We start from the raw sequence: 10,647 nt of genomic DNA, 5'->3' as shown, positions 1-10,647 counted from the left end.
CGTTGCGTGTCCGTTGGTCGGGTACAGCATGATTGGGCACTCATCAGGGCCATGGTTGAGCGGTGGAGGCCAGAGACACATACCTTCCATCTTCGCGCTGGTGAGGCCACGATTACACTTCAGGATGTGAAGGTCCTCTTTGGATTGCGGGTAGATGGAGAGCCACTACACACTCTGTACGAGCCTCCTCCTGGTCAGACGTGGGAGACAGAGTTGACTAGGCTCACCCATTTCGTGCCTGATGCCGAGGGCCAGATTTCGGGACAGAGTCGGGTTAAGATTAGTGCACTCTGCACTTATTTGAAGGGTCTGGATCCGGTTGACGACGACACCTCGCAGGATGATGTTGATCGTCATGCCCGTTTGTACCTGCTTATTATATTCGGGGACATCTTGTTCCCGAACTCATCGGGTGCTTTTGTCAGCTTATGTTATTTGGTTTTCTTGGATCATCTGGACCGCCTGGGAGACTACAGCTGGGGTGGTGCTGTTTTGCCGTATCTTTATAGATGCCTGTGTCGAGTGTCTGTTGGTGTTGTCAGAGATGTGTGTGGATTTTTTGCTCTTCTCCAGGTAATATTTTAAGTGTGCCTCCCTTTAATGTAGACAAACCTCTTGAAATGACGACTTAAAAATCGTATTTTCTAATATCGCTTACAGTTATGGGCGTGGGAGAGGATGCTGCCTTTTCAGCCCGTACCTAGGCATCACCTCGAGATTGACATGTCCTATGTGAGGAGGTAGACAGCGGGTTTTGACCGGGATGTGGATACGCACCACAGTATTCTTTTATTCCGGGACCAGCTTGATCACATGACAGACGATGTGGTAAAACTATTTAAATTTACATTAATAATTTAATTAAACGACTTTTCTACTTGGTGATCACTGATTTGTATTTATATGTTATGCAGCTATTTATATGGACGTCGTACACTGCTATATTAGATGGTTTGCCGCCCTTCTTTAGGGCAGGTCAGGGGGTTTGGAGGTCGCGGTGTCCATTGATACACCTAGACATCGTAGAGGATCACATGCCCGAGCGTGTCTTACGACAGTTTGGGCATACACAGAGTATACCCCCTGATGTCCGTCATGAGCTCCGATACTACCAGCAGGACGATCGGGCTGCCGTTGATGATGATTTTCTGGCTGTCATGGATGTCTAGCTCCACCGTTGGGAGAACAGGTTGGGCACTTTAGCGGTGGTCGGCCATTTGACTCCCATTGAGCATTACATGCGCTGGTATCATCAGAACACACGTCGATTGATCGGCAACCCAACTTTGCGTCCCCCTAGGGATGTAGGATACTCAGCACTCGCGGGGCAGTACGAGGCATTGGTAAGTTTATCGTATTTAGATTTATTTAATTGCATTAATTGTTACGTTTTAAAAATAAACTTTTTTTCTGTTAAACACAAATGCAGCTGGTGGCCGTACAGCGTTTACGCATCTTGGGGTTAGAGCATATGCCTTACCCTGGGCTTGCGGGGCTTGCCGCGGAGATGGTACGGATATCCGAGGATGGTATCCGGCAGGCAGGCGAGATTAGGCGCAGGGAGGAGCCTGTTCCGGAAGCTGAGTATCAGGCAGCGCCAGGAGGAGGACCGGGTGCTCCCAGAGGAAGAGGCCTTGCTGGCAGAAGACGTCGTGCTGCTGGAGGACGCCGTACGCGTATAGGTCGCGGTGCTGCTGCTTGAGAACCTGGTGGTGGAGGACACCATCTGGTAGATAAGGCGGATGAGGCCGATCCCATTCCAGAGGGCGTTCACGGTCTAGTCCATCCGCAGCCGTTCCAGGCCGGTGGCAGCTCACCTGGGGACTCACCTAGGTTTACGCCAGCGCTCTTACTTGCTAAGATACCGGGGTCTTCATCACAGCCGAGCCAGAATGCACACATGGAGGAGCGTGATAACGTTGATTGGGCGGCGTTACGCGCTTCATTAGCTGATAAGCGGCCTGTGAGGAATTTAGAGGGAGCCAGGATTCTTGACTTCGATGAGTTTTTGATCCCGGTTAGTATTTAAAATACTTATTTGTTCCTTTAAAATTATTTATTTTAAATATATATATGTTACTCATTATTTAGTAATATTTTGTATTTTAGGATTCGGCGCCAGCGGGTCCACCAGAGCCACCCACTCAGGCGTTTTCTCATGGGTCTGTCGAGCCAGCGGTGTCTTCCCATATGACTACCGAGCCACAGGTAAGCTTTTTATTAAAATTGTTTTTATTCAATATAAGGTCAATATTTAATATACATATTTGATTATTTAAAGTACTTATTTTAAATATGTATGTTACTTATTATTTCATTTTTTTCATATTTTAGGATTCGGCGCCAGTGGGTTCACAAGAGCTACCCATTCAGGAGCATTTTCATCAGCATGCCGAGGCAGAGGTGTCTTCTCATGAGACTACCGAGGCGCATGTAAGTTATTTACTTAAAACTAATTTTATTCAATATAAGGTAAATATTTATTTAGTTTTTATAACCTTTACTTGGACTTCAAACAACATCTCGTCCAGAAGACTACCTCATATTCACCACCACACCCATCTCAGGAGCATACTCAGGCGCCCGTTGACACACAAGTTTGATTAAATAAATAACGTTAATGTATTCAATATAAATAAGAAATGGTACTAATTATTATATATTTTTTAGGTTCATCCTTCGGCGCCCGCGGTGGCAACTCCTGACGAGGAAGAGGTCGAGTTTCCAGACCTAGCTCAGCCTGAGGTTCTGAGCGTACCAGCGGGATTAGATCCCAAGAAGAAACACGTTCTAGTTAAGGGCGCAAGGGTTAGGGGAAGAGGAGATGATCATGACTTGGAGCGCCCGGTTATTAAGAGGAAAAAAGGCGATGGAGACGATGGCGAGAGCGGTGGGGATGGTATGAGCCTTAGGCCTAGGGATAGTCTCCGACATACTACATATGTGACCCATCCTCGATAGTGTATATACATTAGTGTTGTACAATTTATCGTAAATATTATCTATTTTTTGCATATTTATAAATATTATCTTAGTCTTTATTATTGTTTATAGTTTCACATCCTAAATTGATAATAAAAAAAAGCGTGACACATTCGAAATAAAGTTAAGCATTAATTTAAAAATAAGACGAAGCCCTAAAAGATAAATAACTTAAAGCTAATGACTGCAAGTCTTCAAACAAAAAATGACTTCCAGCACTTTTCAACCACTAAAACGACAATCCAAAGTATTGCGTATTCTTGATGTGTTGAGCCTATTTTATTAATTGTACAAATATAACTAGAGTTCTATATAAAATATTGAAGTTCCGGAATCTCAAAGCATGATTAATATACGGCTGAACTACGTAAAAAAGATAAACTACGTAAAAAGGAGTGAAAATGTAATGTTTTGGAAAATGGCAGAGTCCTATAGCGCAGTATTTTACTGCGCTATAGGTGAGAGAAACATTTGTATAGCGCAGTAAAATACTGCGCTATAGCACTTCACGGATCTATATAAAATATTGAAGTTCCGGAATCTCAAAGCATGATTAATATACGGCTAAACTACGTAAAAAATATAAACTACGTAAAAAGGAGTGAAAATGTAATGTTTTGGAAAATGGAGGAGTCCTATAGCGCAGTATTTTACTGCGCTATAGGTGAGAGAAACATTTGTATAGCACATTAAAATACTGCGCTATAGCACTTAACGGCTCCGTCTCCGTGAAGTGCTATAGCGCAGTATTTTACTGCGCTAAAGGTACTTTTGTAACATTTTTTTTATTGGAGTATTTTGGTTCAAAATGATTTTTTTGGGGGCATTTTGGTTCCCGACCCTACTTGTGACTATGGAGCCTCTATGACTTAATGTATAAAGAACTGTCACTGACAAGATCCCGAACAATAAATGGGCCACACCAAAATGAGAAAGGAAATGCGGGGTGTGCCAAGCAAGGATCGACACCGCCTTGAATAGAGGTGTCAAATTTGGCCCAAAAGGTGATGGTCCGCCCAATCCGACCAAAATTTTATGGGCTGGGCTCAAGATAATTTCATATTGGGCTTGGCTAACCCAACATAGCCCATTTTAAAGTGATCTCCAACTTAACCCAATACTAGCCCATTTTTAAGATTTACTTAAATTTGGATTTATTGCTTGAGATTTACTTTATTTTTTTTTATGTATACACTTTTCTTGTATCTTGTATCTTATAAGTTTGTGGTATGTTTAATATGAAGAGAAATATTTTTCACGAAAATATGTTTAATATGAAGGGAAATATTTACCACGGAAAATGTTTTCCTCAAAAATATTTTTCACAAAAAATCCGCAAAAATAATTTTCAAGAAAAATATTTTTTGCGAAAAATGGACCCTTCAAAAAAATTAGGTCAAGTTGGGCGGGTCATGACCTAGCCCATTCTTAGCCCATTTCAGCCCAAGTAGCTTTTGGGTCAATGTTAGCCCAACCCATTTATTACCTCAGCCCATTTTGATTGGGCCAATTTCAGCCCAACCCGCCCATTTGACACCCCTAGCCTTGAGTATCGGTACCTGGATAACCAAAAAAGATGCAACACCCCGGCAAAAGGACATGGGTACATAGCGAATAGAACTTTATGAATCAAAGTACTCGCACATTGAAATGAGACAAAACAAAGTAAATGAATCTTGGAGAAATAATGCAAGTATCAAAACAAAAATTTCATTTTTTTTTTTTTGCATAATCATTTAAAACAAGTTTGAGCTGTAAACGAACATAAGATTTTCCTTTTGGGTGGTCCTAGTAAGGGACATGACATTAGCCACCACGTGTACCTTATGGTGCTCCAACCTTTACATGGGGACGGTTTGGGCGTCTTACCCTAATGTCGTGTGGTATCGACAATTATGCTATAAATCATAAAATCCAATAAGGAAAACTATCTAATTATCCGCTACCCATGGCACGACCATAATCCTACACGGCCACGTGTAGCTTCAAGTAATTTTTCCTCTTTTTGTAATTACCTTCTTAGCCAACAAAAGATGCTCCCAAAACATTTTTAATATACATTTGGCACCTTTGGCCCATTTTGATAAATCATGCCATTCGTCTAATTATCCCATAATAATCTTTACATTCAAAGTAATTTAGCATCATCAATTAAAATATTATAAAAAAAAAATCACGTAGTAGAAATTGGTTGGCTCAATATCATAGAACAACAATAATTGAAACATAAAATTGTTCACAATTACCTGTGAAGAGGTGCTGGCGAGTTCCATATCTTTGCGAAGGACACATACGAGATATATAACCCGAGTCTCTGTATTTTACTACTCCCTCCGTCTTAAAAAGATTGTCCTCTTTTGACTTGGCACAAAGTTTGAGAAATAAAGGAAGACTTTTGAAATGTGTGATCCAAAACAAACCTTAGATATTTGTGTGATTGTAAATTAACGTTCGACGTGTCTACAGGAGCCTTTGCGTGGTGCCCAAGTATGAATCTTGGGTTTGGACTTTGTGCCATAGGCCATGACCAGTTTGTCCAAAGCTTCATGAGTCATTTCAGTGCCTACAATTTGAGGAGACTCTGATTCTGAAACAGACGCGATAATTTAACAGAAAATCATTTGGTCTTAACGAGCCTATGACGTAAAAGTATAGGTTAACCTGGTTATCTATTAGGAAGCGATCAGGTACAATGGCTGACCTATCAATATGATGTTCGAGGGAACAACCGCTAAGCATCGGCATAAAATGCATCTTTTATAGGAAAATTCGTGGAAGTAAGCTTCAAAGGTATCTAAGGGAAATATTTGGCATGTGGGAATACGATGCCGGTGGTGGTGCGCCTGAAGTTGGAAGCACAACACCATTAGTTGCGACATTTATAGTTCTATCACCATGGTTCCCGAGTTTTCCGTCTTGACTAGAGGCGGAAGAGTGGATCGATGACACTAGAGTTTCGGCAAACCTTGGCTCAGATGCCATGTAAAGGTAATTATGAAACCACAGTGATTCTCATTATGTATGAGGGTATTTCTACACATAGGTTACATGTAGTAATAGGAATCCTTGTAATACTAAGGATCCTAAACAAGGAAGGTAAGTTATTATAAAGATTTCTAGAAGATAGGAAAAATATGTACATTCCTTTAACAAAATATATTCCTTATTAGAACTAGTAACTTAAAAGAAATAAAATACCAAATCCATAAACTTCAAATTTCTAATTTTGCCTCTGCTTATGTATTTGAATAGAAGTACTAAAACTGATAAGCAATTAATGTTTGGTAAAAACATATTGATAAGCATTTTATTCTATTAAAATTACCAAATCCACGAAATTATTTCCAAAAATATAAATTTAAAACTATTTTTACCTAAAACTTTATGAATGACGGAAATAAAATAGAGCAATAATTTAAAGTTATGTTTTATGGCACAACTTCAGCTTACTGAGGACATGACCCTAGATAGGAAGGTGTGGAAGTTGAGGATTAGGGTGGAAGAGTAGTAGGTAGCTGAGTGGTGTCACACTTTAGGTGGGAGAGGTGTAGGGCTTATTAGCAGTATTATTTAGTAATCACGTAGTTTTTATTCTTCAATGTGTATTACTATTTATCCTTTGCTTTATATCTTGCTACTTTACTGTTATATTTTTTGTATCTGCCTCAAATTTCTTTTCTTTTATTTTCATCTCATTTCTTTTTCTTGTCCTTTTAAGCCGAGAGTCTTTCGGAAACAACCTCTCTGCTCCAGAAAGGTAGGGGTAAGGTCAGCGTACTTCTTACCCTCCCAGACCCCCACTTGTGGGATTACCTTGAGTACGATGTTGTCAGTGGCGGATCCAGAATTTTCATTCAGGGTGTTCGGAAAAAAGAAGAAGCTAAATATACACTGTAATTTTTTGCCGAGGGTGTTCGAAAGTTAATATATGCACATAAACACAGAAAATTTACCCTATAGGCGGGAAGAAGATGAAGCTAGAGCTTGATGATGAGGATAGGCGGGTCGGGTAAAAAAAAGTGGGTAATTTTTTTAAAATGGGGTAATTTGAGAGGATTTGAGAATTTTCATCCAAATAGGGGCATAAGTGTGAAGTTTGAAGACGCCAAGAGTATTTTTATTAACTTTCACTAGCGGAGGGTATATTTAACTAATAGAACAAAGTAGAGAGATATATTTGACCCTTTTCCCTGTAAAGAAATATAGTGTTCTATATATTTTGGCCAGTTATAAAATAGTTTTCAGTTTCTACACACAAAAAAAAAAAAAAAGAAAGAAAGAAGAAGAATAAGAAGCTATAATATATTTTATATAACACAAAGTACCTCGCAGAAGTTTTTAAATTTCTCAGTAGAGTTTACACACATGTCATAGATAAGACAACTTATTCATATGTTCTTTTAAATAGCTTGTGGCATTAATATGTTATTCATAGCACAATTAAAAAAAAGGACTGAGCAATCATAGATAGTACCGCTAGTATTAGTAATAGATATAGCTTATAGCCGCTGAAACTAATAAAGACATTGAAAAAAGAAAAGAACAGAGGGAAAGATGATCTTGATATAAAGCCAAGGAATTTAAAGTAGCTAGTGAAAGAAAAAATAAACTCATTATACAATTCATTGCTCTGTTTCCTTTTTATTCTATGTTTATTTTAAGAATTTAAGCCAACATACTAGTGGTTCTTGAGTGTCATGAGGAAGCTACTGCCTTGTCCAATGCCATTCTCATGCAGAAATTTGAGAAAATCTGAAAAGCTGCTTTCTTTATACCTCTTTGGATGTTCATCATCAACTAACTCTTTAGCTGTCTTCATTTTTTCATCCATTCCCAAGCTATGCAAGCTAGAAACTGAAATTCTTGTCTTGTGAGAGTTTAATGTAACCCTGTGTACCACACTTTTGTACAAGCCATTACTCAATACTTCAAGATGGTCACCCACATGGACTTGTAGTGTACCTTGAAGATCTTGGACTGCCCTCCATTCATTTTCTTGTGTGTCCAAAATTTCTAGTCCCGCTGAGCTCTGAAGGATAATTGTAAGGATACTGTAATCTGAATGTGGGGGCAGCCCAAGTGCAAGGCCTGGTTGTGGGCATGGAGGATAACAATTGACAGCAATTACATTCATTCCATCTTGAACATTTTGGCTTAGATATGTTGGACCAAGTCCTAGGCCTTCAGTGAGCATGCCCATGATCTTGATGGCTAACTTTTGTACTTCCTCTACATATATCCCCATCTTTTCCCTGTCATTGAACATAGAGTTATTCCTATAATTGTTTTGAAACTAGCATTTAAAGGAAATTAATAGTGAGTGTAAGGGATACAATGTTAATTAACTTATAAGTCAATTAATGTACATATATCTTATGTCTACAGAGAAGACAATTCAATATTCGATTTTCTATATTTGGAAAAGTCGGAACCTAAATTTTAATATATTGGCTTCAAGTTCTTTCCCATGGGGAGCCGCATTAATAATGAAAGATAAATGGAAACCTGATTTTCTTCTTTTTCATTTTTTCTCATTAAGTGCTTCAAAGACATTCCTCGCATGATTTCAGCAATTGACAGATATAAATAATACAGATGCAACTACTGAATGCTGACATTTTCACATTTGAAATATAACAATATGAGCCTGCGTCTACCACCTGAATGTAAGGTTTGAGTCGTTGATTCAAAAAAAAAGAAAAACTAAACTAATGCACTATTTGGATAGTAGAAGATGTAAGGTTTCCCCTTCTTTTCCCCGTCATTCAACATTCAGAGTTATTCCTACAATTGTTTTGAACTAACATATAACAATAACATACCCAGTGTAATCCAATAAGTAGGGTCTGGGGAGGATGGTATGTATGCAGACCTTACCCATACCTTGTGATGGCAGAGAGGTTGTTTCCGAAAGACCCTCGGCTCAAGTAAATAGTTCTAAGCAGGTTGTATTGAACTAACATGTAAAGCAAATTAATACAAGTGCAAGGGATATGTTATTTAACTAAGTCAATTATTATACATATATATGATGTCTAGCAGAGCAGAAAATCCCAATATTCAATTTTCTATATTTAGAAAAGTAAGCTGGAACCTAAATTCATATCAGCTTCAAGTTTCTTCCCATGCGAAGCCGCATTTATTATGGAAGACAAACGGAAACATGATTTTTTCTTCTGTTTTATTTTTCTCGTTAAGTGCTTAGAAGGCGTTCTCCCATGATTTCAGCAAGTGGCAAATAAAATGATACAGATGCAACCGCCTAATGCTGACATTTTCACATTTGATATAAAAACATGAGCCCACGACTAACACCTGACTGTAAGGTATAACTAGGTGCAACACCACTATTATTAATTTTTTTAAAAGTAGCACATAATTTGAGCTATGAATTTAACTAGGTGCACCTTTAGTCCCGTGGATTTTCAGGCCACAGTTTAATCCAATCATTGAGAGGATTTGCGTAATGCTTGAGGAAGACCCTCCAGAACAGAACCTTGTCTTCACCGTCCTTCAAGCCTGTTCCATAACGAACCGGCTTGTACACATCATTTGACATAAATATTTCTTTGTCCTCAGCAGGCAAGTCAAAGAAACCAAACGCGGCTGAAAGTGCCCCGTCCAATATAAATTGAGATATTCCATGGTTGGTAACCTTCAAATAATTAAGGAAATTAATAAGCAGAAACATTAATTGCAAATAAGTTTAACTTCTATAGGCTAATATACAGTCTAAAATAACTTTCACATTATTTGGTCGTCTAACAAGTAACAGTCCATAAAATGTGACAGTAACCTGAAAAATAATAAAGGCTACACCGATAGCGTAAAATTCTTCTACAGATGATCAATACGACTTCATACCAAATTTGAAGCTCATTACAACACTTACTTGAAAGAAACCATTGCGACGACAAGCCTTAGCAATATCTTGGATGATTATCGACCTCTCTAGGGGTTTATCTTCTATCATACCGGCCAAATCAACCACAGGGAAATTTGCAAACTCGGACTTCAAACTAGGCCTTTGTGAAGGTGGCGTCATGTAACACTTTGGGACATATGACAGCCCCTTCTCTTGTGCAGTTTCCCCAATTGGAAATGAGCTTGAGCTTTCATTATCACCAGCTTCCATATCTCAAAACTAGAGGCAAATTTGGAAATTGTGATTAACATTACTGGAGCCATTTGGGTATTTATACTTGTGTAGCAGCTAGCTCGTTGTGATGGCGGTTTAGACATGCTTGAATTCTAGTATACTACTAGTACGCATGTAAAAACATTTTTGTGCTTGAAAACAAAACATATGATCCTAGACAAGGTGACTGACTCAATGCTATTAATTTGCTTATTGAATTATCCGGTCAGAAAGTAGAGACATCACCTTCCAATACTAACTGTAGTGCAGACATCCGTGGTTGAACTTTTGCATGACTCCCCCAAAGGATCTAGGAATTTTGAAACATGGGTTCACCACTAAAAATAAAGAAGGAAAAAAATGTATTAAGTGAGACTTGACCCCTAGACCTCTAAGTAAGTAACTCAAGCTTCAACCAAAAACACCATTTAGTTTTTTTGTAGCATGGATTCCAGTAGATAGTATTATATTAATTTTAGAAAATATATACATAAAATACCTAGTTTTAAGGAGAGACCATGTGTTCA

General features: G+C 38.6%; 1 pseudogene; it reads right to left on the bottom strand.

Annotated features, from left to right (window-relative positions):
* Positions 1-6,960: 6,960 nt before the first annotated feature.
* LOC132633904 (flavanone 3-dioxygenase 3-like) lies at positions 6,961-10,124 on the bottom strand (annotated as a pseudogene).
* Positions 10,125-10,647: the final 523 nt, after the last annotated feature.

Source organism: Lycium barbarum, chromosome 3 (genome assembly GCF_019175385.1).
Source record: "Lycium barbarum isolate Lr01 chromosome 3, ASM1917538v2, whole genome shotgun sequence".
Lineage (NCBI taxonomy): Eukaryota > Viridiplantae > Streptophyta > Magnoliopsida > Solanales > Solanaceae > Lycium > Lycium barbarum.
Note: the sequence above shows the minus strand (reverse complement) of the source record. Positions and strands in the feature narration are given on the sequence as shown.